Source organism: Camelus bactrianus, chromosome 20, assembly GCF_048773025.1.
Source record: "Camelus bactrianus isolate YW-2024 breed Bactrian camel chromosome 20, ASM4877302v1, whole genome shotgun sequence".
NCBI classification, from domain to species: Eukaryota; Metazoa; Chordata; class Mammalia; order Artiodactyla; family Camelidae; genus Camelus; species Camelus bactrianus.
In genome coordinates this window covers 1430310-1457945 of record NC_133558.1, presented here as the reverse complement: position 1 = coordinate 1457945, position 27636 = coordinate 1430310, and the positions used below count along the sequence as shown (strand labels likewise).

The 27636-nt window shown below is 53.6% G+C and overlaps 1 long non-coding RNA gene across 8 annotated transcripts in view; it reads right to left on the bottom strand.

Annotated features, from left to right (window-relative positions):
• Positions 1-27636, bottom strand: part of LOC105079763 (uncharacterized) — a 193450-nt gene that overhangs the window by 50291 nt on the left and 115523 nt on the right. For 4 of the 8 annotated variants that reach the window (XR_012500862.1, XR_012500865.1, XR_012500866.1 and 1 more), the window contains exon 3: positions 19349-19436. This is a non-coding gene — a long non-coding RNA (uncharacterized LOC105079763). The other 4 variants (XR_012500864.1, XR_012500869.1, XR_012500868.1 and 1 more) reach the window with 3 other exon arrangements.

Sequence of the window (27636 nt, the reverse complement as noted above, 5' to 3'; positions counted from 1 at the left end):
TTGTCGCAATGGCAGTCGCATTTGGGGAAACACCAGCCCGTGTCCCGGCCTGCTCAGACCTAGCAGCTGACCAGAATTGACGCCTTAAACTCTGGCCTGTAGCTGCCTTCCACGTGGCTTGAAAGAGCAGCTCCTCTTCTGGACGCCAGGTTTCCAGAAGTCAGCCTGGGACAGATTAACGCTTACTGCGTGATCAGTAAGTAAAATCCAGAAAAATATTGGAAGAATTATGTGCCGCTACCAAGTGGGCCGATCTCAAGAATTCAAGGATAGTTCGACGTTAGGAAAGCCATTAGCATCATCCACCATATTAAAACTGTCAAAAGAAAAAATTATGTGGTCTCCATAGGTGACTTTAAAAATTGGTAAAATCCAACATCCAAACCTATTCTTGATTTTAAAAAAAAATAATTTAGGAAGAGATGAATTCTTTGGTAAGAAAATTGCTTTTAAATTCAGAAATGAAAAATAGATGCCTTTTATCACCGCTGTGACTTAGAATTGTTCTATAGACACTAGAAATTCAATTAGAAAAAGAAAAGAAAGGCACTTGAAATTGGAAAATGGAAAGTAAAATCATTTCATCTGCAGACGATACTGTTTTACTAGGACACCTAACAGTCAGTCCAAAACTATTACAGACAATAATCAGATTCAGCAACATGGCCCAGTAGAAAGTTTCTATAATAAGCAAGCTTTCAAAATGTGATGAAAGAAAAGACCCCAATGTGAAAGGAATATGAAATACGGAGAATGTAATGAGTAAGTCATTCGCAAAACCTAAGTGAAGACCTACACCGAAGGACAGAAATACAGACATAAGCAAACAAAAAGGCAGCACTGCCTGAGGCCTGGGAGGCACAGGAGGAGCCATGGGGCAGGGACGTCGTCCAGAGCCAGGGACCCTGCCCAGCCCTGACGCCCCAGGGCTCAGAGGTCAGAGCAGGAGGACAACCTCTGGGGCACTGCACCCCCACAGACTCATAGGTTGAAGCCCTGACCCCCAGTGTGGCCGTATTGAAGATGGGGTCTCTAAGGTAGTACTTAAGGTTGAAAGAGACCGTGAGGGTGGGGTCCTGGTCCACTAGGATTAGTGTCCTTGTAAGAGAAGCCAGAGGGCTCATCCGTGGTGGTGAAAGTGTGAAAAAATAGACACAAATTATCGTTAGTGTCCCCAACTCCAGTTCCTGAACCCATTGTGGAGGGTTAAGCCCCTCCCTCCTCCCGTGGGTGCCGTGCGCCTTCAGCCTCCTCTTTGAAGGCCCAACTCGGTCTGACCTCCATAAGTGGGTTCCCAGCTTTCCTTTCTTGCTGCACTGGCTCCAGTTGCTCAGATGAGCCGAAATTCCCTCAGTGGCCTGAGGCCACCATGTCACAGAAGAGAGTGGGACAGCTAGCCTGTTTCCCCACGCTGGCCGTAAGGACAGATGACTGATGTCTCCTTAACAGGTGGCGTGGGCGAGGGCTGTCTGCAATGCCAAAGAGATGCCTGGAGTCGTGACCCAAAGAGGAAGTTTTCAGCAGGAGAGTTTCTGAAGTCATCGCTATGAGTTGGGCCCCAGTGTCCCCCAGGCATAGCCCACAGGCTGCTCGGCAGCCCGGGTCCACACAGGAAGAGAAGGCGACTCACACAGTTTACCAGGGAAGCTTTTAATGAAGACATTATTTACAGAGGTTTGGGCAGGTGAGGGTGTAGTCAGGTATTCCAGAAGCAACACGGAAAACCATTAGCACCCCCACCTAAAAGGTAAGGCGGGGGAGTCTCCCCATGGGGGACATGGTCACTGCAGACCTGGGACAGCTGGGTAAACTTCCAACCTCTTTCTGCCCCATCCTCTGATATCCTCTGATAGCCCACAGGCATTGTCCACTGGTCAAACCCAACTGGACGCCAGCCTCCCCGGGCACAGAGCAGGCTGAGAAGGATGGAGAATAACTCGGCCCTGCGGCCCGCACAGCTGCCATCTGCCCCGCGGACAGTCTTCTTCCTTCAGAGCTTGCACCACTGGCAGTAGAATGTCCGGCGATCACCCTGATCTCACGTTCCTGAGGACGTTAGAATTTGCCCTCTCCCCGGGGTGTGAACCAAAGTCACCGAGGAGCTGAGATGTGTTACAGGAAACTGATGCATTATTAGGTCCGAAAAATCACCTAAAGCATCTCCAAAAGTAATTGAAGAGTAGAAAACAAAAACAAAAGAGGAAGGCAGTTTCTATAAGGGCAATTCTTTGGACACCACTGAAAATCAGTGTTTGTATGATGTGTTCACAAAAGCCAAAACGCACTCTAGGACAGATTCCATCACCTGTAAAACAGGCTTGTTAGCACAGGCATGCAGACAAAGCAAACGACGTTTGTGGAAGCATTTGTTCAACTGCAAAGAACTAAACAAAGATAAGTTAACATATTATATTTACATCATACAGTGTATTATTATAACATTACATAATATAATGCATATTAATAAACATGCATTATAATTATATTACAGACTCAGAAGAAATTCTCTAGTTTGCTCTTTTATTGAACCAGTGTTAATTAAGCACCTGTCACGGGCCAAGGCTCGAGAACACACCAGCATGAAAAGTCCGGCCCCGGGAATTTGCACTCTCATGAGCACAGGGTTCAGCCAACTGTAATAGGCGGGCCCCATCCAGCCCATGTCTTTATTTACAGCCTGTGAGCTAAATGTCATTTTTACAGTTTTAAGTGTTCTTTTAATGAAAAGAATAATATTTCATGTAAAAATTAGATTCAATACAAATTTTAATGTCCATAAACAAGCTCCATTGGAGCAGGGCCACGCCGCTGCTTTAAATGTTCACGCGGCTGTTTTGTGCCATCACTGCGGCGCTGGGTAGCTGAGACCGACTGCGTGGCCGCCAGGTCTAAGGTAGTTATTGTCTGGCTTCACAGAAGAATGTTGATGAGCCCTGGTCTAGCGGAAGACAGGTCTATAAAAACACACGTGAGCAAGTTCAGCGTAAGGGTGAAGTCAGGGCAGCCGCAGGAAGATCCACCCTCTGCAGGAAGGGAGGAACGAGCCCGGGGGCCTGAAGTTTTAGGAGGAGCTGGGGGTGGCCATTTGGGGGCAAACTGGTACCATCCGTGCAGTACTGATGGATGGAGCCACCAGCAGGGCTTCCTCCAGAAACTGTTTCTGCAGCCCGGATGTTGGGTTTATACAGACCCACCCAACGCCTGACCTTTTCCAGGGGACCAACGCCAAACCTGTGCTAGGTTAACAGATGGCTGGACGTTTAGGAGACGGGCTACCTGGCCTTGGTGCAACTTAATCGCTCAGAAATTGCAGCCACGCACACCTATAGCTTTATTGCCGCTGGGTTTCCATCAACTACCCACTTGCCACGGAGAGAAACGGGAAGCGTGTGGTTGGAAATGGTTGGCAATGATTCAAGGATTTAAAAAAAAAAAAAAAGGTAACGGAAAGAATTGGGTTAAAGCGAGGCCCACGAGCGGAGGGACAGCGGGTGAGAAACCACAGCACTAACGGCAGCGCGGGACAAGAGGCTGACCCCCACCCCCGAGAACAAGGGCAGACCGAGTCCAGGGCGCGGGCCCACGAGCCGGGGCGCGGAAGACACGGCACCAGGACACAGGGCCGTGCACGGTCGCGCGCAGCATGCTCGTCCCCACGCCCGATTCCAGGCGAAATGGACCCCACTCCCGACAGCGGCAGGAAGGCCGTGCGGGGCTGACCTGAGACGGACAAGGGACACCGAGCGAGTTATCTGATGAGCGGCCTCCCCCTTCCCTCCTCCCGTGCTGGCCCTGGTCCTGGTCCCCGCTCTCCGCCGCACCGTGGGGCCGGGTGCTGGGTCGGGGGGGCATCCCCTGCTGAGACCCCGGAAGGACTCCCAACCGAGAAGAAAGGGGAGCCTCCCTGTGCAGAGAGGACGCGCAGTCCCGGGAGGGCGGGAGTGGCCGCCCCCGCGTCCCCGCGGTTCCTGGGAGGCTCCTTTTATCCCCTGGAGCGCTGTGCTGCCAGCCCCACGCAGGCGGGCGTGTCCAGCCTCGCAGGTGCGGGCAGGAAAGCAGCCCCTGCCCAGCTGAGAGCTAAAGGGAGCTTTGTGCAGATCTCACCTTATTTCTGTTCATTTCTGGAAGGTGTGTTCACTGCCATCTAGCACTTTGTTCAAATCCTAAAGGCTTGCTCAGCTGCCGGCCTCGCCTGAAAGGAGACGGCTGTCTGGAGGTGTTCTACGGATTTAAAATGCCTGCGTCTCATACAGCCTCACGACAATGCTGGGGGGCGGTGGTCATTTCATTCCCATTTTGCAGATGAGACCGCTGAGAACCAGAAAGGCAAGGTACCTTGTCCGAGATGATTCAGCTGAAACTGTCAGGGCCAGGGCGGGCCCGGGTCTTGGGACGCCAGCTCCTCCGCATTCCATCCGCCGAAGCTGCCCGGACGGACTATGTTTACCTCCCGACTGATCCAATGCCTTCCCTAAAGAGTTAGCGTTGAAAGTGTTTGCTTAAGCGTATCCCAAGAGAGCAAGATTCTTCCTTAAGGAGCAAGGACCAGGTAGAATGTAAAACAATTAAGCATAATGCTAATTGTGGAAGTGTGTGTGTGTCTGCATGTAGGAGTTGGTTATGGGATGTACGTGGATTTCTCTGTGGGGCAAAGTGTATTTTGAGTGTGTGTGTGTGTGTGTGTGTGTGTGAAGTCCACAAAGGCACGAGGCATCCTGCCAGGAAGAACATGGGAGGTGAGAAGGAAAACCATAGAACTCAGTGCTGCTCTGGGACTTGGGAGCCAGCAGATCAGGGGGAGGTTTCCAGGGAAGGGGACCCTTGGAATGGCACCCGTTTCCATGTCTCTGTCCGTGGCAGGAAGGCCAGTCCCCCACCACCTGCCAGTTTCCCATGTGTGTTCACCTCAATCACAAGGAATTTTTTTAGAAGACACCAAAGACAGGTCTGTTTGCAAATGCAGACCAGAGATGGGGCCTGCATGTTTGTCACAGTTTCCCTGTGACAGTTTTAATCCTATTGGCTTCCTTCTATTACTCTTCAGAGAATTTTTATTCGTGGAAAACAGCAAATTGTTCATCTCTGAAACACTAGATAGTTGGGTGACTCGGAGAGTATTTTGAAAATTATAAATGATAAGGAAACTCTGGGCCAAATTTTTTATATGACTCTCCAAGAATTATGTAGGATGGGAACCTGACCCTTTGAGAGTTAAAACTATTTTAGAGACAGAGAAGACTTGCTGCACTGGAGGGAAAGCGCATTAAATCATATCGGTGGCGCAATTATCTCAGCAAAGACTCTCAGAGCTGAAGTTCACATTGTGGGTCAGGAGGATGGTTGGGGGAAACAGGGTCCCGCTCGTTAAAATAAAGCAATTAGTTTAATATATACTATCGGGGAAGGAGCAGGGAGGGAAATCCCCCTTGTCAAATGCTGACCATTCAGAGCTTCGTTTAGCGCACAAGTAATAAGGCCGTCTTCGTGAAAAAATTGGCCCCATACCACGCCTAAGTGCAAACATGTGTGTTCTTTCTTTCTTTAATTCATTGAAACTTCTGTTAACTGGGAATATTTTTATGTGCATTCTGTTGTTCCCTTTCTTACTCGAACAAAAATGTGCCAGGGGACAGGCAGGAATGGTGCCCAAGGTTGCAAGCACGTTGAGACACCATAAAATATTTAACAGCTCTTTCTGGTAGGGTTAACCCCCACCAAACGGCTACACAAACTTTAACTTACAGTTCACAGGCTGAAGCACTCAAAGGGACTAAGATTTTGTGCTGCTAATTTGTATCTCTTAGAGACCTTAAATTTGAAAAGAGCCATTCAGAAGTTCCCAAACCCGCATTCCTTCCTGTGAAATAAAGATCTTGGCTTCCAGGAGTCCACATTCTTTGCCCCAGAGAAGAGCTCGTTGCTGAGGTGGCTTTGTTTTGCTCCCTGTAGAGATTTTTTCAAAATAAGCCTTGAAAATAGGTGATCTGGACCCAACTGGGACCCAGAGTTCATTTGGGTCTTAGAAAATGTGCGAAATAAATTAGCTTTCACAGTAACACACCTAGGTGATTCTCAGACTAGTACCCTGAGTTTCCACTTGCCCAGAGGAGGGGCTGCTGCGCGACTCCAGCCCTCTGAAGCCCCAGAACAGGCAGAATCATCTGTGCTGAAAACGCCCAGAACTTCTTCAGAGTAACAAGTTGGGAGAGAGGCGAAGGGAGGCACCGTCGGCAATTAGGCCAGGAACTCGGGCTAAACTGAAGCGTCTCAGACAAGCTCAGACATACAGTCACCCTACGCATAGGTAGTCCTGACTCACTTTAAACCGTCCTCAGGTCCACATTCAAAATATGCATTTCCTACGGGTTATCTTAGAGTGTTAAAGTCCTCACAAAGCTACTCAAAATTCATACAGTCCCCCTTCCTCTAATACGGAAGCTATAGAATTTGTGCAGTAGAGGGTAGATATGAGAGCCGGTTTGTTCTGGGCTGTGAGATATAAGTAGATGTCCTAGGGAAGAAGGTCCTAGAAAGATTTTGAAAGATGAAGGACCCAGTAGGCCTGCCCCTTTCCACCTTTTGCCCCTTTCCTTTCTTTCTGCCTGAAATGTAGTGCCTGGAGCTGCAGCAGCCATTTTGCCACCATGAGGATGAAGACCCACAAACTAAGGCAGAGCAGGAAGACAGATGGAACCTTGATATTAGCTCTGTTTCAGCCACACTAAAATGTCTTGTTACCTGGCACAAATATTTTTTAAACATCTTCACATTTTCTGTTACATTCGGTCAAACACATGCCTAACATTCAGGGTATCTTAGATCAGCTCTCAAAAAGGTTTCACTTTAATTCACATTAAACTGAGCAATGAGTACATTGTATAGAACACTTTAAGTAGGAAGAGAAAAGAGTGAAACTCTGCACAACCAAAACACACAGAGACACAAAGGGGCAGGGTCATGGAAACCAGGTGTGTGTGTGTGTGGCCTCCAAGCCAGTCCGCGTGTCTTCCTGCCCCTCCCCCACCCTCCTTGACATCTTTGTACTGAGTCTGGTCCAAAAAGAAACAGACAAAGTGCAGGCCTGCAGTGTAGAGGGGCTGTCCCAGGCAGAATGACCCTGCAGCCTGGGGGAGACTACAGAAAGAGTGGGGAATCATTGCCGAATAGATGGCTCTGGGGTTCCACCTGGTTACATCTGAGGGCCCCAGGCGACTCCACTCCCAGCATCCACCTCCCTCCCTCCATTCCCAGCAGAGACCCCATCTCACAGCCAAAGCCTCCAATAGCCTCCAAATGCCAAGGGTCTGGAGGCAACGACCTGCCATGAAATCCGAGTTGAGGGACCTGTTGGTGACGACGGCTGGGAGTGAGTTGCAGCCACTCTGAGGGCCGGGGGTCGCCAGGACACCGGACACCAGGGCAGCTGAGCTATCCGACAGCTCTGCTGCTACCTGCCAGCCCGGGTTCCCAGATCGGGTTCAGACGTAACAGTCTGAGCAGAGTGAACTCACACGGCATGAAAACGTAAAGGAGATTCCAATCTGCACCTTTCTTATGTTTCCAGAAACAGCTGGCTTCTTGCCCAGGACCAATGTACGACTTTAACTGGCTAAACTTTGAGAAAGGATGACTTCACTTAGAGTCAGTACGTAGGCCGCCATAGATAACGTCTTTCAGCACCCCAGCTCAGCATCACCGTGTCATTGTGATACTGTTTAAGCCTCTATCTTCGAGCGAGGCAGCCACCCGGGGCTGGGCGTGCAGGCAGCTGACACCGGGAACACAAGCAGAAAACTGTCAGGCTGCCTCATTCCTGCTGTCCACATGGTGCATTTCACTGGACACTCGCTTATTACAAAACTTGAAAAATATTGTAAACATCTTTCAAAGCCAAACCTTGCCCCAGTTCAACAACTAACGCGATGTGAGTGGCCTGTGAGTTTATAAATCTGGAAGTCACATTCAATCACCAGCAGGAAAGGGAGTTTATGTTCGTGGCCAAGTCTGTTTTCTGCTTATGACAGGATTTTTAAAATTGCTAGTGAAACTCGCTCTGGCACAGATGGAAAGTCACCAGCAAACGCTGACTCCTTCACTTTGTGGTGACTGTTTTGCTCTCTTTTGTTTTTGAAAATAGTGGCATTTTTTAAAAATAGAAAAGTGTATCTTCTAGTGTCAAAGTTCTAGCCCTGCCGTGGTTACACAAAAGGTTTCAAACAAGCCATTTTATTTCAAAGTGTGTGGATTTGAAACAGGCACAAGTGACTAGGATCATATTTACGTCCCTGCTTTAGTCACTCCTGCTGCTACTGGAGCCTTAACTGTTGAGGTTCGACGGGCGTCACACCGGGACACGGGGACGTCGGCACACCGGGCCCGCGTGGAGGCAGCTCGGCACAGCCACAGGAAGACGTCGGGACGCTGGGTCCTGGACGCAGTTCCCGCTCAGCACCGGCACGTGGGGCTTTGGTCACATTTGTCACCCACGTAGGCCAGACACCGCCTCCCGGTCTTGGCAAGAGGTCAAGTACAAAGAAACACTGTCTGACATCCATGGTTTTCATTAGAAAAGCAATTAAAATGTATTTTCCTGGGGTCTCTTTAAAATGCAAAACGGGATTCTATTAATTAAAAACAAACATACGAGCACATAAAGGACTCCAGAAATCACTCTTTATCCTTCAGTGTCTTCAGCACATGTCAGCATCTCCTCAAACCTCTCTCTGCTTCTCTCCAAGCTTGTCAAGAAGACTGAACAGACTCACAGACACAGAAAACAAACTTACGGTCACCAAAGGGGAAAGGTGTGGGGGGAGGGATAAATTAGGGGTTTGGGAGTAGCAAATACAAACCACTATATGTAAAACAGATAACAAGGTCCTGCTGTACAGCACAAGGAACTATAGTCAACATCTTATAATAGTATATAATGGAAAGGAATCTGGAAAAGAATCTGTATATGTGTGTATGTGTATAACTGAATCATCGTGCTGTGCACCAGAAACTAACACAACACTGTAAATCGACTATATTTCAATTTTTTAAAAAGACTCCTTCAAGTCAGGTTCAGCTGAAGCCTGCCAATCTCCCTGCCCACCTACCCCTTTCCCTCCTAGAACTTTCTGGAAGCCAATCAACTCTCCCCAGATTCTCCGCCTCTGCCACCCGGTCATTACTTTAATCCTGCCCCGAGAGGCCCCGAAGCAGAGTAGGTTAAGACAGAACCCCTCTCATTGGGCAGCAGCGGGGTTTGGGGGTGCAGACGGGGCTACTGAAGGGGCAAAAGATTCCACAGTTTAGGGAAAATGTAAACATTCAAAATTTCTCTGTAGCCAAATTCCAACTTCTTTTCTAGGTAATCAGAACTAACAGTAAGTCCCGAGATCGAGCAGTTCGAATCCGGTTTCTTCACCCCGCTGAGCCCTGTGATTTGGCCCTGGAGAAGGCGCGGCTGTGGGAAAGTCAAGGGGAAGATGCCCCCACTCCCTCTGTATCCGACATGAAGCCCTGCGCAGCGGCCTTCAGCAACCACCATCACCAAGGCCTGGGCCGAACTGTCCTCGGGACCATTCACGCCTGTCTTCCCGCTGGCCCTTTGGTACACCTTCCTCAACTGAGCTAAAGTAGCCCACTTCCAGCCCATCTACAGCTCAGGACCGTGAGGGGCTTTCTTGGAGGTAATCCACAGCCTGCAGAAAACCCACCATGGGTTGTCTGGGGTCTACTCCGTGTGTGTGTGTTCATGTGTGTGTCCATGTACATGTGGGGTGTACATATGTGTGCATGTATACTGTGTGTATGTGTGTGGGTGTGTATGTATACTGTGTGTGTGTGTGTGTGCACATATGTGGGGTGTGTATGTACATGTGTGTATGTGTGCATGTATATTGTGTGTGTGTGTGTTTGTCACTGGAATATAGGGACCTGCCTGATAGGCTCCCCCAGAAAATAACCTGTGTGGTCACTTGCGTCTCTCCACTGTGTTCTCCTGGCCTGGAACAGTGTAGACACACAATGAGAAAAAAGACACATAGTTACAAATACTCTTGGGGTGTCTATTTTCAGCTCCTCAGGGCAGAGATGAACCGCTGCTCCAGGTGTGCAGCGCGGGCGCGAGGTGCTGGGCGTCAGGTACCAGGTCCCTCCTCGTGCGGATCGGCTGTGGGTTCACTGCCCTCAGCTGACCCCCTGCCTTTTGTCCCATCATGTGCTTTTGTGCAGCCCGGAGACCTCTGCTCTCCTAATCTTTCTGTCATTAGTGATTGGCCTTCATTCTGGCAGCTTTTTGGCTTGAAACTGAACACTTCTGACAAGTTCTACAAAGATGAGAATTTAGCCAAGGGGCTCTTTTGTCAATTAAAACATTTCATCCCACAATTGCCATCAGGGGCTCAGGGGGCTCCCAGTGCTGTCTGGGTTTCAAGAATGAAGAGGGAAAGCGTTGGACCTTCTGAAGTCATTGCCTCAATCACAGGAAAGGCAAATTCTTACTGCCGCACAGTCAGACGTCTGCCCGGAAAGGGGGCCGCCTGCCGGAAGGGCATTGCCCTGTGTTCTCCACGAGCGGTCACCTGGGAGTCGTCCAGATGGCTACACAAATACATCAGACCTGAGGCACCACTTTGGGGTCCAAATTGTCCAAATTGACTGTGTAACCAAGCTGCTAATTCAGAATGATGCTAATTCACAGGAAAACTGTCAAAACTTCTGCCGCAGCTGTTGAAAGCTGGCCTCAAGTTTCTCAGTATTGTGAGTGTTACGTGTAAAATGCACAGACACGTTTCTGAAGTGTGACAGACTTATTAACACATGGTGATGAGTACGTGGCTGAAATCCAACAGGAGCCTGCAGTGGTTCTCTGGGCCTGAGCAGCCAAGTTCACAGTTAACTGTTCAGTTTCGGACACCAGGCTTTGTTCTGATGGCCATTTTAAAAAAAAGCACTTGTTTTACTCAGGTCATATTTCCCTTCTTGAGATGATTTAAGAACTTTAATAAACTGTAACCCGAAAACTCTCAGGATGTTCCCCCTGCTCTTCTGGGAAGAAGACAGAGATGAACCCAAGGCTGAGACTGAATTATGTTCCGAAAATCCAAAGGCCGAGAGGTCTGGCCAGCCCTCCGAGTGGAGCGGCTGATTTACAGCATCACCAAAGTCCCCGCGGGTGTGCGATCACTTCTTGGTCCCACCGCCTTTGTAAATTGTGTGAAATTTAAGAATGTTAATGCAGAGATGGTCTGAAGCGCCAGCAAATACTCACAAATCAAGGAGCTTTGCCCAAAACTCAAACTTCCGCTTGCTGAGTGCCTCTAGGTGGAGATTAACTTTCATCTCCAGCAAGCTGGGAACACGGAAGGCTTGCTGACCCCGTGGTGCAACTTTCTAAACTTCTCCACAAAACTTCAGCTGTGTGATGTGAAACGCTTTGGTGAAAACCAACAGAAATTTTAAAGAACCACCTGAGGTGGACGTGGTGCTGAGCTGACTCACCTCGGATGCCAAGACGCTTCGACGTTCTCCTCAGGCCTGGCATCCTCCCCGTTTGTGGGACCGTCTCATCCCAGAGAGGTCCCAAGTTAAGACCTGATTGTGCAGAGATATACCAAAAAGTGCGATAATGGAAAAATAAGGAGATAATTCACTAGAAAATTAGGAAATTAACGTATGCGGAATGCATTCTGTCCTTCCCCGAGCATGAGGGAAAAGGGGAAATGAAGGAAATGAAGGGGTCTGGTTAAATGTTTTCAAAGTTACGTTCTGCAGAATCAAATTTTATTATGTTTTGACAGACCCATTTGCCAGGGACTTTTTAGCATAATCTTTAAAGTTTGCGCTTCTAGTGCAATTCTTAGCCCAGCCGCTTCCCAATTTCCTATCTTGTTTAACAGAGCAAACTGCAAAGAGTGAGCAATAGTGAGTTGGTGGTGACACCCAGGGACTGACCGGTGACCACAGACATGGTGGCCACAAAAAGCCATAAGAAATTCCCTGCTCAGTTTGGATTCACTTATTATTTATACTTTCGATTCCAAAATAAAAAGAATGAAACCAGAAACTGACCCTGCCTGTGTCAGGAGTGGGGACACTCATTCAATGACCACATGAGTACGTGTTAAATTACAATTGTAAAGAAAAGAAAAGACAAGAAAAGAAAAGAAAAGAGAAAAGAAAAGAAAAAAAGAAAGAAAGAGAGAAAGAAAGAAAGCAAGCAAGCAAGCAAGCAAGCAAGCAAGCAAGCAAGCAAGCTTCAGAGGAGAGGTTGGGGGAGCTCTGAGTCTTCCTACAAGGGGCTGACCCGATGGGGAGGTCGGGAAAGGACTCCGGGAGGAAGTCGGGGCCGAGCTGAGGTGTGAAGGAGACGGAGCAGTGGGAGTTCCATAGGCAAAGCCAGAAGGAAAGTCTGGTCCAGGCAGAGGGACCAATACACCAAAGGGGCCCGTGTCAGTGGGTGGGGCTGGGATGGACCGGCCAAGGGAGCGTGGGACCTGCTGTGGAGCCGGAGCACAGGGTGCAGGGGGAAGACACTGGCGTGAGGCGACCCTGCAGAGACGGGCGTGGCCGTCTCTAGTTTCATTGTTAACAAGACTGTTCCAGCTGCAGGGTGGGAGCTCCACCCAAATGGGCAACAGGGGATGTAGGCAGAGTGGACCGCTGTGATGGTCTGAGGAGAGGACCAGCCGATGGCCTGGACGGGGCGACGGGCTGGGTGCAGGAGGAGGAGGGGAGGAGCCGGAGGTGACTCCCAGGGTGCTCAAGTGTGCCCCAGGTCATTGGTTGGCGGTGCCACTCATCGGGATAATAGCTAAGCAAGCGCGAGGCTTTCAAGGGAAAACCTGACTTTGGTGTTGGCCACGTTCGAACTGAGCCACTCTGAGAGATCTCCGAGGAACTCTCAAGCGGGCAGGGGGTCCACAGGCCTGGGTCTCAGAGGGCGGTCTGGGCCAGAGGTAGGCACGATGACCTACATGACATGGTAAAGGTTACGCATGAGCACAGCTGGCGTTACTAGTCTACTTGCAAACACGATGCCGGGAGCAAGACTGAAAGTAATAAAAACATCTGGACACCTCTAGCTGTTATCAATCACTCCTAACACTGCTCTCCCCAGCCCGCTCCCCCAGCCTTGGCACTTCATCACAGCTCCCCCAGGCCCCTCGTCCGAGCTCTGCTGAGAAATGTTTGACTCTGGGTCTCACACACTAGAGTCACTGTCTTGGTCCCCAGTTGGGACAACTGGGGTTCTTTTTCAGCCGCAGCTCCAGGATGCTGGTCCCTTCCACAGCCTATTCCCCCAAGAACTTGGGCCGCCCTCCATCCAGAGGACTCCTCCTGCCCCTCAGAGGGCTGGGCGTGGGCTGAACAGAGAAATACGGCATTTATTGGACAGCATACAGCCAGGTCACGCTCCTTGTCCAAGAAAATGACAGTTTTCTAGGCTCCTGCTGTCTCTTCCGACTTTCTTAACCACTCTCCCCCTCCCTGGTGGTCAGTAGCTTCAATCTGTGTTATGCATTATGTTTTAAGATTGCAAAAACTTTTCAGAGCATCTGAGACTCACACAGACTTTATTCTGGAAAGAGTTTGGCATTTTTAAATCTAAGTACATCAAGTACTAGTTTTCAATTTTTTTTACTTTAAAAACCTTTTGAAAAGGTTTATAGACAAATGAACAAAACTATAATTTACCTACTGATGGTTACCTTTTTGATCGATCTGAATTTAGGGCTAATTCTTCCTCTTTCTTCACTTATGACCTTACGGAAGTCACTCAGTCTCTTTGGACCTCAGTGTCTCTGTCAATAAAATGGGAATATTAGTACCTGACTTCAAAGGATGGTTTAAAAAATTACAAATCTATATAAAGTCTCTTAGATCACACATAAAATCCATCATTTTACTTTATATGAATGGAAAATACTACTGCTAAAATTTTCAAAAACCTTTTACTATAACTTCCTTAATGTCTATTCCTTCTTGAAATGATGTATCTAAAATCCTTTTATAGTAAGTACCCTGTGATTTATGCATTAACTTGGCTGGGCCACTGAGGAGCCAGGTATTCGGTCAAACATTTTCCTGGGTGTGTCTGTGAGGGTGTTTCGGGGAGAGATTAACATTTGATTCAGTAGACTGAGTAAAGTGGATGGCCGTCCCCAACGTCGGGGGTTCTCGTCCCACCCACTGAAGGCTTGAAAGCGCAAAGACGCTGAGTAAGAGAGAATGCACTCCCCCTGCCCGTCTTCAGGCTGGGACACTGGTCTTTTCCTGTCTTCAGACTTGGACTTGGACCAGAATTTACACCGTCAGCTCTCCAGGGTCTCCCCACCGCCAACTGCAGGTCTTGTCTTGTCGGCCTCCATGACTGTGTGAGCCGATTCCTCACGGTAAGTCCTCCCTCACAGATGTGGAGAGATGATGGGGGCGGGGTGAGAGAGGTAACCCAGACTAGACAGATGACAGTGACAGATAATAGGTAACACAGACAGATGATGGAGGGATAGAAGGATAAGTGACAGACAGACAGATGACAGAGGTCCACTGATTGATCAGTAGATGATAAATCGATGTCCATCCCTTTGGCTCTGTTCCTCGGAGATCCCCGACCGGTACCCACTCCTTCGAGGTGCAAGCAGTCAGGCCGCCCGGACTGTCTCTGCAAGAGCTTGTGACTGGAAGAGCGTGGTCTGCGGCGTCAAGGAGCCGGGCATGTAACGCTCATAAACCGTGTGTCCTGTCCAGTCATCCAAGCTCTCGGAGCCTCATCTCCCAAGACCCCAACAGCAGAGCGAGGCGGCTGGTACCACGAGCTGTCCACTGACGCAGTGCCTCTTCCCTTTCTGCGTCTGTCTTCCCCAAGCCCCTTATGCCGTGTGAGCGTCCGCGCCTTGGAGAGCGCTGTTGCCCAACGCTGGTGGCCATGGGGATGGCGCCGAGCGGGCACGCGGACGGTAAAAAGCACTCTCCCTGCGAACCACAATTTCTGCACGTGGTGCCGCTCGCCTCCCAGAGGGGGTGCTCTCACCCTCACGGCCCCGAGGTGATTCTAGGTCATGAAAACACGAAACACGAGAGCTGTGTTTCAGAAAATAGTGTCTAAATGATCTTTAACTCCCAAACCAGTCCACCCCCGCTGCAGGCCCTCCCCCTCCCTTGTGAAGCCAGCAGCTGGGGCTCCACGTGCCACCCGGCGCCCGGCCCACGCCGACTGCAGCCACAGAGCCAGAGCCCTCGGACGGCCCTCCTCCCACCGTCCCTGCCACCACGGCCCTGTCACTCCTTTCTTCTCTCTGGGGGCTCCATCCTTTCTCCTGGAAGCTTTTTCCAGACAGCAGAGCAAGAGGCCTCGTCCTTGGAAGGCGCTCCCCGCAGCGTGGCTGGCTGAGACCCGGGCTCCTTATGGCTCTGACCGAACCTAAGTGCCCACGCCCCTGTGCGCAGACCGGTTGTTCGTGGGAGGGCACTGCTGTTAACTTGGGAGAAAGCCCCATGCCAGGAGTAACAAATACTTCCCCCTGCTCAAAGGTGATTTCTTTGGGGCACTTTGGCACTAGCCAAATTTGTAGATGGGTTTTTTTTTTAAGTACCAGCCTTGAACCATAAATGGGAACATGTTGGTATATTCCTGCACTCCCAAGAGGGCTTGAGATGGGGTCTGCCTGGAGCAAAGGAAAGGAGCCACTCTGGGGACAGCGAGCTGCCCTCCTTCACGTTGTTACTGGAGGAAGAGCAGAACCCGAGCCGACGGGGACGGCACCGGCCCTGCCCACACGGGGGCGCAGTCCCAGCACCTGCCCTCTGCGGGGGGGAGGGGGGCCGCTGCCCTGCGGCTGACCCTCCCCTGGAGACATGACTCAGTGTCTCCTCCAGGGGGACCGGGGGGGAATTTCAGTGTGTCGCTGCGACCTGTCATCTCAGCCCATCCGCTCGTTGATAAACATGAAGCTGCTTGATGGCGCGGAGTTTCAGCTGGGAAAGGTGAGACGCTCGGAGGTGGGTGGTGGTGATGGCTGCGCCACGGTGTGACTGCCCCTGCGCTGCACGCGGCCAAGTGGGGAGAGCAGTCACTGTGTTGTTACGGGTACTTTACCACAAGCAAGCAAGCAGGCAAGCTACACTGTCAGCGGCATTACATTATGGTCGTTCCCACGGCCACCGGTGTCGGACGCAAGCTATCTCAGTGCCCGAGAACGGCTGTAGGTGACGGCCCCCAGGCGCCCGCCGACGGGTCCGCGCATTCCCTGCGCTGCGCTCGGACCTGGTGGACGGCGCTTTTCTCTTCCCCACGCGCACCCACAGAGTCCGCCCGCCTGCTCCTGCGCGGGAAACACGCACACAGCTACCACGGACGCTGGAAAGGAGACTCATCCACACGATGAGAGAAATGAGAGGCTAAGTGCACACACGGAGGACGGGGGGCAGTGTTTTTCAGACAAATGTACGGAACTAAGCTGAACGTCGACCCTTTGCTCCTGGAGACGGTGGCGGCTGACGTCAGGTGCCTTGGAGCTCGTACGTCATTCAGGCTTCTCAGGAGGCTGCTTAAACTTATTATTTGCTGCTCAAAATCCTCCAGAAACCATTAGCTTGTATTAAATGTAAGGCCACTAAATTCTTTCCTAATGACAGAGTCATTCAAAGTGGCTCGTTTGAAAGACGCACAGCTAACTTTACACCAGGGAGGCTTTATAGAGAAACGAGAGCTGGGCGGTGCCTTGTCCAAGTGCCCCTCTCTCAATCACCCCAGCAGGACTTGTCTTGGGGCCTCTGGGAAGGGAAGCTACACCGGCGAAAGGCCACGCTCCTCGTCTTCTCCTTGGCTCTGGGACTCTTAATGGGACGCCCAGGACCAGCTGTCTTGCTTTTGATTTGTGGCAGCTTAAGACTGTCGATCACCGCAGACAACAGCGGTCATACATCACGTTTATAAACCGCCTTTCAGCCCCAAACGCCTGGCAGTCACAGAGAAATTACGTCGACCACTCTCCCTTCGTGTAGCTCGAGAAATCCTCGAAGAAATGATGGCTTCTTACCAGAACAGCGCCAGTGGGACACGGACGCAGGTGTCACCATTACCCGTGGAATGGGCCACACTTGTACGGAGCTTTGTTTACACGTTCCCATCTGAACGGCACGGACCACAAGAGCGGAGCAAATCAGACCTACTTGAGAGACGAACACACTGGGGACCGCCTGGGGCCGGGCCTGCGGCCCGCTCTCCCTCTCCTGGCTCTGTGCCTGCCCAGTCGCCCGCACTGAGGGTGTCCTGGAGGCCTGACTTGCCCGAAGGCCCTCAGGGACATTCTCAGTCCGCCCGGGCGGCCCTCGGTTCATCCTCTTACACAGGAGCACCTGGCCACCCGAGCGACTGCGCCCGGCGGCGGGGAGTGGCGGGAGGGGAGGCTTCGCTCTCGGATCCAGAGGCAGAACCCGGCAACACTTGCCCCTCTGAGTCGGGAAACTAAAGGACCTGTTGTCACCACAACTGATCTCTAGTGAGCACTTAGCGCGCGCCCAGCATTAACCCTTTCCTTCCTCGCCACCATCCTGTGGACAGATAATATCTGGGGACAGAAAACTGGAGCCACAGGAGGTCAGGGGCTCACACAGCTTGGCCTCACCGAGCCCGACTCTGGACCCAGACGGCGTCTTTGTCTTCTTACCCACGTCTGCCCCCAGGTCTCCACCCAGACACACGTGCACCTACCAGAGCACCCCGTCCGCATTCTCTGTACAGCAGGAGCGGGATGGGTGTCTCTCTCACACACACACACACACACTCCCCCCAGGCTCCGATGCCTGGGAGGCTGAGGAGAGAGCGCTCTGTGACTTGGTGTGTGTCTGCCCACGTGCACACGGGGCTGCAGGAGCTCAGGGCACAGACACCCGGACCCACAGTGTTTTGAAGACGATCCCACCCTCTGAGGGTCCCAGGGCTGGTCCGTCAGCAGAGGCGGAGCCGGGCTGAGCCCGGGGGCTTGGAATGCTCGTTGCTCCTCTGGCCCGCCCGCCCCCTCCTTCCTACCAGCTCATCCTGTGGGTCTCACTCAGCTCAAAGGGTCTTCCTCTAGATAAGCTCCCAGACTCCCGGGGGCAGGTCAGCCCCACCAGGCAGCAGGCGACAGGGCGGCAGACTGTTACAACAAAGACAGAGGAGGAAGCGCCTCAGACAGTCGGGACAAGCAGGGCGGCTGGTCTCACGTGAGGCGGCCCGCAGAGGGGGCGGCCCGAGCCCACGTCTGCGTCCAGCACGCGGGTGGGAGGAGCACGTGGGGCACGTGGCGGAGCTGCCCGGTGCCGTCACACGTCTGCCTTGGACGCATCTGCAGTGACATCGAGACCCGAGTCTCTTGGTCCTTTGTCTCGACTTTTGGCCAGAAGAGTGAGCGCTGGAGGTTGTGTAACTCAGAGGTCAGCTGGGCTCGCCAGGGCCTCTGGACTCAAACAGCGTTGGCTGAGCCTCCTTCCCACATCCTGTGGGAAGTCCGGGGCCCGGCCCGAGATTCCTGTAAACTCCGTGGGGGTGGCATTCCCTGGGTCATCTCAGGTTCCAATTTCCTGTCCCGCTGGCCTCGAGATGTCATGCCCAGCTCACCTCCAGGGACCGCCCTCTGTCCACCCAAACCCGGCCAGCGCCCCCTCCCCTGACTCATCAGACTCCACTCTCAAGGGTCAGTGGGTGTTTAGGAGACCTTTACTCAGACTTAAAGAGCATGGGGATGGGGTGCACATAGCGCAGCACAGCGGACGGTTCCAGGCGAGAGGCCGGCCCCGCTGCCACACCTGTCCCCGGGGGCGTCGCAGCCGCCGACCTTCCCTGCTCCCCCCTAGCCTTCCTCGTCTGGCCTCGGCGCGTTCTCGCTGCTGCTGCTGCTGCTGGTGGTGGTGGTGGTCTCCCCCGACACCTTCCTGTTCTTTTCTGAGCCTGTGAGGTTTCTCCCGGACCTTCCTGGCCCTGTCCTCATCTCCACAAACAAACTTGCCTGTTTAGATATATTCCTAAGGAGAAACTCTGCAGACAGTCCTCAGAGCGACAGCTTCCCCCAACATCCTCAGAAGGAGCGACCATGACCCTGGTATCAAGACGGAGGTGGAGGAGTTAGCAGGCAGCGCTGGACGAAGGGTGAGACGGGGCGGGGATTCAGGCTGTCCCTGGCAAGTGGTGAGACCAGGCAGACAAGCCGCCCTCCCGCTGGCCCATAAAGCATCACCAAGCACTTCAGGGCATGTGCGGGGCCTCGGGCACAACAGGACGGAAGCCCACCCTCACGTGACCCCTGCCCTGGATGGCAAGCGGGAGACAGTCTGCAGCTGTGAGACCCAAGAGACGCCCCGAGACCAGCACCCTCACCTGACCCTCCGGTCGGAAGGGCTGGGGAAACGTCGGGTCTTCAGAGCCGTGCTTTCTTCCCTCTGCACTGGCCTCTTCCATTGCCGACCTAGGAAACAGGAGAAAGGACAGAGATCTCAGGATCCAAGCCTAACACTCTCAGGCACGTCTGTTTCTACCCCTGCCCCCCGAGCAGTCGGTCCATGTCCCCCGTCTCTCAACACACTGGACAGCTTTGCTGAACCCACAACCCAAATCCCCCTCTAACTTCTGCATTTTGTTCGGGCGTCTGCTCCTCTCTCGGTGAGCTCAGCTCCTGCCCCTGGGAGACCCCTGTTCCTCTTCCTCAATCACGGTTGCCCCATTTTTCCAGAGAGGGAAGCTGACAGAGGGGAAACCTTTGAGTTGTCCCCTTCTCCTCGGGCGGTACCCGCATCTGGACCGGTGCCCGGACTGGGCAGCCATCTGCCGCCGGCCGCAGGGTGTCGGGACAGGCAGGAGGAAGGGCCGGGCCCCGAGTCCCTGCTGAGCTGGTCTTCTGAGATAATAAAGCACTGGGTTGTTCCAACCAGTGGGAGCGGGACCTTCCGTTATTTATGACTGGAAGCAACTTAGCTAACACACCCAGAGCACAAGAAGTGTCTCTGCAAAAGGCGTCCTCGTGCTCGATGTCCGTGCTCTCAGCAGAAGCGGTGGGGCACCTGGGGCCTGTCTGATAGCGGGCAGGGCACTCGGAGCATTTCCTGGGTGGGGCAGGGATGGCAGACGCCCTGCGACGCGCAGCGCTCCACAGAATCATCTCACGTTCCGAGAGGCTGTAGACCCTTCTGGCGTCCAGCCGCGATGCCCCCTCCCTCGGCACGCGTGGACACAGAGTGGTTCTGCACAGGCGTCATATACGACTGCCGTGTGGATCTGGGGACCCTTGGTTCCTTCTGTCGTTCGGGACTATAACCAGCCTCGCGCACTGCGCCGGTCACAAAGCCGTCTGCGGTGTTTGACACCCGTGTTGGTCTGCCTGCACACGGTGGCACCCTGCTGCCTGACACGCCCGTCAGACCCCTCACGTGCTTTCTGGTGCAGAGCTACCTGAACATTTAGCGACTGATCGTTATACTGATTTAAAAAATACACTTGTAGGTGGGCTATGCTATCTATGAATCCCTTCCACAGGGCCTGCAGAATAAAGTACTTTTAAAAAGAGATGATGGTGGTGATGGTTTCACAGGCAGCGAACACAAGACCGGTCACACTGTGCACCCACAACGTGGACCACCCTTGCTCTTCCATTACCCCCTCCCCGTGAAGCCGGAGAAGGGCAGGGCCCGGGGTCCCAAACTCCAAGAGCTCACGCGACCAGTTTACACCCGTAAGTTCTTAATTTGGGCTGGAATTTGCTTTTCTTCTTTTGTGGGCATGGTCTGTTTTCTACCAAAATCCTCAGCTTTACCTCTTGTCCCCCTGAGCACAGCAAGAGCAGTTCCACTACAATGTGTGTTTGCATTCTACCCTCCAGCTCCAACTGTCTAAGCCTCAGGCCCCTCGCTCTGGGTCTGGACCAGCGCACGTGACAGAAACGCTTCCTTCTTGGTCATTTGAGGATAGTCTCCTTCCCTCACCGTCACCCAGGCCCGTGGACTTCAGGGAGCCGTCTGCGAGAGGAACGAGTAGCCTCAAGCATCTCGGGCACAGCGCGGCCTTGCCCACGGTGGCCCTGAGAGGCCGTGAACTGTACTGCCAAGAGCTGCAGGACACCGTGCTCACTGTGGGACCTGGTAACACGTCCTCGTTTGACAGATGAGGGAAAAAAATGACCCAGAATGAAAACAAAGCCACACACATCACCACAGAACCCCCAAACAGTGATGAGGCAAGGAAAACCCGCAGCGGCCACAGCATCCGCGTGCCCAGAGAGGCCCAAGTGCCCAGCGAGATCCACGTGCCCAGAGAGGCCCGGGCGCCCAGCAAGGTCCATGTGCCCAGCGAGACTCGGGTGCCCAGCGAGGTCCGGGTGCCCAGCGAGGTCCACGTGCCCAGCGAGGCCCAGGTGCCCAGCGAGGTCCACATGCCCAGTGAGGCCCGCGTGCCCAGCGAGACCTGGGTGCCCAGCGAGGTCCGGGTGCCCAGCGAGTCCCGGATGCCCAGCGAGATCCACGCGCCCAGAGAGGCCCGGGTGCCCAGCGAGGTCCACGTGCCCAGTGAGGCCCGGGTGCCCAGCGAGATCCACGCGCCCAGAGAGGCCCGTGTGCCCAGCGAGGCCCGGGTGCCCAGTGAGGCCCGGGTGCCCAGCGAGATCCATGCGCCCAGAGAGGCCCGTGTGCCCAGCGAGGCCCGGGTGCCCAGCGAGGCCCGGGTGCCCAGTGAGATCCACATGCCCAGCGAGGTCTGTGTGCCCGGCGAGGCCTGGGTGCCGGGCAGGACCAGGTGAGCGGGGTGCCCAGGGCTGCTTTGCCCCAACGGCTCAACACCATCCCAAGGGAGGGAGGCGGATCCTGAGGGAAACAGGGGCAAGACCGTATTTGGACAGTTTTCTGTGCTATGCATTTTCTTTCCCCAAACACAGAAGTTTGGAGTCGTTATTTTTGCATTGAAGCAGATCTTTTAATTATGAAATTTAACCTGTTTGGTGGCTAGATGTGGCCAGAGGAGGGCTTTTAAGTTTTTTTTTAATGTAGTGTGATTAGAAAAATCACAGGATTTATCCCAGATTCTATTCAGAGAAAAGAGAAGCCAACACAGCGAGCTTGCCTGGCAGTTGTGACAAAGAATAAAGTTATTACTAAGTTCCACTCCTTTAACTTGGTGCTTTCAAGATACTAGATACAGAAATGTTATGTGAACTACGCAGTGTTTTACGCTTTTTAATTGTGATTACGTTTGGAGAAATAAAGGTCTTTAGCTCATGGACTCCTAGATTTCATACATAAGTAAAAGTTGGAAACATTCTGAGAAATCGGTATTGGATTGCCAAATCTTTATTTTGCCAAATAAAAAATATTTTTAAAATCCCATTATTTAAAATCACAAACACTCTGTAAGAGGAAGAAAAGTGTTACCCTGTGAAATCATGAAAGTATATAACGATGCGTTATCAGAATAAAGCCCAGGACCAGAAATTTAACAAATTTAACTTTAGGGATAGTTACCTCATATTTGTTTTTGCCACAGGTAAGTGAAGATTTTGTTACAGACGTGGGTTTAAGAATTAAATGTTTTACTGAGACATCGCTCTGTGGCATTTCAGAAGCCAGAAATAAACGTGATTCAGTATTTCAGACCTACTTAAATTGACAGGATCAGCAGAGTGAGGCACAGATCCAGTCAAATCTCCTTCACTTTCTCACGTAATAAATCAAAACATGAAACCCTAACATTGCTCTCTTAGGAGCCCCCTTCCCAGAATTGTCCACGAGCCCCAGGGATTTGTGGTCCAAGGTGGAGACGGGACAGCGTCCTGGCCAAGGGCAGCTGGAGGGAACCGCGATCCCCGGGGCAGGGCCGTGCTGCAGGCGGGCCAGCACAACAGGCCCCCGGTCCTCAGGGAGGACAGGCCCCTTCCAAGCATTGCTTGCCACCGAAATACCCGAGTGTTGGAGCCCCAAAGGGCAGCCCTTGGAGACACTCTTTCTCGTCACACACAGAGGCAGCTTCCAGAACACTGGCCACCCCTGCCCGCTCGGGCCCAGCAGCTCCCAGGGCAGAACTGCCGCCCCCTTCCCTCTGCGGGGCCACCGCAGGAGGGGTGGGTGGATTTTCCCTCCAAACCCCTAAACACAGGCACAAGCTGCGGTCCCTCCCCGACATCCGCTTTCCAAGTTGAAGAACCTCCGGGGGCTCTGGTCCCCTCAGTGCCGTCACACAGAGGCCTCTGCTGAGGATGGTGGCATCTCTCCGGCCACAGAGGGAACTCAGAGGTGGCAGGGACGCTGTGGCGTTACATCTCCGATGCAGTGATGTGGTGAGCTGCAACGCGGGGGGGCAGGGGTGTGGGGATGGGCTAGCCAGGCAGGGCCTCACCTCTGCTCCTGATGAGCTGGAAGTGCCCTGGCCTCGGGGCTGCAAGGGCCAGGCCGATGCCTCTGCGGCTCTGCAACAGCCCAGGTTCCCTCTCACGGAAGGGCCACTCACGACAGGACGCCCCAGGAAGCCCCTGCACTCACCCTGGGGGCTGCTTCCAGCCATGCCATGGCTGGGTTCCCTCAGGTCACAGCACGTGGCCAGTGTAACCGGTGGGGGCGCTGGCTGCAGAGGGACGGACGGGGACACACAGTGAGGCTCGCCCCACACCCCTGAGCGCGGCCCGGCCTTGTCACGTCACAGACCCTGCGAGCCTGCTGCCTGAGCCCTGTGCGCAGGCAGGGAGGGGCTGGCGGGGGCACCTTCCCACAGGGCGGCCGCGGGTGGGGGGCCTGCGGGCCTCGGGCTGCTCTCTCGTCCCACCTTCAGCCGGGCAGCAGAGCAGCGTGCTTTACCTAGATACCGATCCTGGGAACCCCCGGCGGTCGTCAGCGTTCCTCCCGCTGGTCGCTGAGTCCACTGAGGCTCAGCAAGGCGGAGTGAGGCGCCCCAGGGCCACGGCCGGGCAGTGGGAGAGTGACGCCGCTCGGTCAGCGCGGTGAGCGAGTCTGAGCCCGAGAGAAACGGCTCCAAAGTGACGTGAAAGCAGGACACGAGAAAGGCACCCCCATCACTGCATTCCCACTGCCCCCAAACACGGCCAGAGAGGGACCCCACGTGGGCCCTGCGAGTCGTCACTCCTGTGCGACCTTCTGCAGAACTGGTTTTTCCTTGTTAAGACAAGCTCTCCAGAACATCCTGTCCTGATCGGTCAGCGGCCACTTGCTAAGGTGCCCACAGGCGTCTTCCTCCTCGGAGACACCTGGCTGGGTGAAGTCTGACCACGCGTCCTTCACCAGCCGGGCGCCGGAGAAGGCCATCCTGCCCGTCCGCAGCGCTCTCAGCCCTGCCCCTGTCCTGCCCCCGCCGGCCCCGCCCCACAGGTCACTCGCTCCAGGCCCATTCCGACTCGCTCTTGGCCAAGGTCAAGCCGAGCCCCGGACGTGCCAGAGACTAGGGCGGTCACCGCGGCCAGTGTCCAGGGACTGCCGTCTTCATCAGATGCCTTGACACTTGTCCGAAGGCTCCCGCCCCTGGAGGGTGTTTACACGAACATACGTTCCAGTAGGGAAACGCCCAGTGAGTGCTGAGGAGACCAACCCGGGACACTCGGCGCACCTTTCCCAAAGGCTAGTGTCGGACACCGGCCACAAGCACAGAGATCCGTCGGTGGGCCTGGGGTGAAGACGCCTTCTGCTTCTCTGTGTGGCCAGCAGTGGGGGTCCTGCCTCCACGTGCCGGACCGTCCATCTGCTCCCTCTGTGGTGGCCCTCAGATGCCATGGCCGGCCACTCAGTCCATCCTGACTCGGGGAGGGCTGCGTGTTTAGGCTGCACGTCTCCTGCTCACGCGTCCTCCCTTCGACATCAGACAGTGTTTGCGATTTTGAGGAGCCTCAAGGTCTGAAATGACACAAACCTCGAGCTCTTGACCCCCTTGAGTGTGTGGACACTCCCGCCCTCACAGGCACTTCCTGTTACGGATGGGGTAGGAGCACCTCCCTGGAGTAGGGGGGCCAGCGTGCTCCCCCGACCCCGTCATCACCGCCAACTCAACCCTACCAGCCCCCTCATGGATTTTCTTCAAAGTGTGTCCAGATGGTTGTGAGCAAAACCTCTGCTTTAGCGTCTCCCTCACAGCTTGGGGAGGGAGAGGGAGACGGAGACGGAGACGGATGGGGGACACTGGCCCTCTGGCCTTGCCCCCGCCTCCGCCGGGCGTCCCACTGGCTGGCAGAGGGGTGATGGATGGCGACCCTGCCCGCGTGCGCAGGGGAGGCCGCCTTGGCCTGATCCCGTCCAGTTAGCAAAACAGGGGGGGCCGCCAAGACAAACAGCCGAGGTATGAAAGTGAGCGGCTCGCGGTCGCTGCCGCGTGAAACGGACCCCCGACACGAGACGTCAAGGACGCTGCTTGGAATAGCTCGGATGTTGAACATTCTTTCCCAGAGAAGGGATGGACAGCAGCCCTCTCCACGGCCCAGAGCCGTGGGGGAGACGCAGCCGGGCAGGCATGCACGTCCGGGGACTGGGGAGGGGACCGACTTCCGACGCAGCTGCATGGGGGTTGGGGGCAGCGCCCACTTCCCACCCATCCCCAGCCAACACTCCCCCCTCCCCAAAACAGCCCGGCTATTAATAGGCTGCGTCAAAAGAGCCCTTGTTGTTTATAATCGTTTTCATCTGGCTTAGGGAAAAGCAGCATGAAGTGTCGGGTGGGGCTCGGGCCAGCCGGCAGGTTTACGGAGCTCGGCCCGGAGTGTGGCAGCGGCTGACAGGCGGGCGGAGCGTGCTTTATGGTCTTTAATGCCTGTGCTGACATGGAGGATTGGGGCGAGATTTATTCTCAGCTCAGGCCATCGCGCGGCCCTGGAAACCCGTCATTACAAGCCAGATGACAACTGCAATGCCGTAATCACTTGAAGGAATATTTATTTGGTCCTTAAGTTTTTGGATGAATCTGGTTTTCAGAAAGTGAGGGCCCCCTAGGAAGTCAGACCATGCCATTATTACATCCAAACCATTATGCAGTTGCTAGCCAATTATGTAATCCTATATGGGAAACACAAGCGGAGAGCGGGGTAAGCCCCTAGACGCGAAGGCTTGCTGCGACAGGCCTCCCCTCAGCGCCATCTGCGGTTACAGCTCGCTCTCCATACTATTAATGGACCAAAAGAATCCAGGTCTCGTGAAGTCTGGTCAGTCTCACCAAGTCCCCGGGCCGCGGCGGCAGGGGGTTTGACAGAGCGACCACATGCATTAGTCTTTCCTACTGAATTCCAGGTAATAAACAAAGTAGCAGAAATAGAGCTGGACGTTTTTATTAAGCCCATTGTCAGCCTGGAGATTTCAATTAAGTTTCTATAAACACATCTTCTTTGTGCTCTAAAGTCATCCCAAATGTTGACATTTCTGCTCTGCAGCGAGTAATGGCTCAGCATTAACGACGTTTACTCATGACTTTTTTTTTTAATGGTTCTCCTGTCTCCAGATACGTGAAGGATGTTGGACACAGATGACTGGTGTTTCTGCAAAATGCCATTTTGTAACTTTCTGCGAAATACAGCCTAGCGCTTCCTGCATCATCTTCCATTCATCCCGTCCCATTTAACTGTCTTGTTTTTCTTTCCTTTCCAGAACTCTTAGCAAGCATTTTTCTCTGATAATTTTTCCCCTCTGGAAAATCCATCATTTTCCGAGGAGACCAGAAACAAGAAGGCTGGTCTGAGGTGCAGCCCGCTCGCCCCAGAGTAGCCGGCCCACAGCTCGCACTGTCGCGCGGCCTGGCCTACACGTGGACAGGGCCTGCGCTGTGGAAATCCCGAGACTTTGCTTCTGTGGGCACGTTTCCAAGTGTCCCTCATGCTCCAGCAGCGTAATTCCTGGTGAACATAAGCCGTGACCCTCTGCCCGCCTCTCTGGCGTGAACACGTCTGTGAGAGGGGAGAAGCAAGCCAGTGACAAGCTGTCCAGCGTGCGTGGGGACCCTGAGCCTTGGGGTGACCGTGCTGTGACTGCGATGCCAGAGAACCGGCTTCAGGCAGGAGGCAGACGCTGGACCCCAACCTCCCGTCACTGACTGCGTCTGCCCTGGATTTGAGGAGTGGGCTTGTCACCCACCCCACAGTTCAGTCAGCAACTGCCACCTTGCAGGTTTTTGATTTTGTTACATTTGTGTATAACAGACTTCAAGACAAGAGGTTTTGAAAAAGAAAAAAAAGTCTTATTGCTGTGTTTTCTTCCAGGATGACCTGTACAAGGACTTCATTCCGTTTCTGAACCTGTTTTAAAAGCATCCTTTTCTGAGCAGTAATCAAAGTGCTTCTGAGACGGCGTATGACGCTAGTGAATTAGGCAAAATGAGCCCATTGCGTTCTCTGGAGCCGGCACACCGGACGATGAGCGGCACTGGCTCCCCACCCCGGGGGCCTCCACCGGGTTCTCAGTGCGGCCCCCAGACCCACTCTGCATCCTTCTCCTGGTGGCTCTGGGCGGGGGGCTGGCCGGTACTGACCTGCCGTGGAGGGTGCTTGTTCCCCCAGAGACTCCTGGGGTCACGGTCACTGGTGCTGTGGTCACAGCTCCCCAGGTGGCCCTCCCCACAGGACACCCTGGCCCCTCCCGCTGAATGCAGACGGCCATGCCTCAGGCTACTGCTTGTCACTTCCTTGTTCCCTCGACTTTGTAAACAGC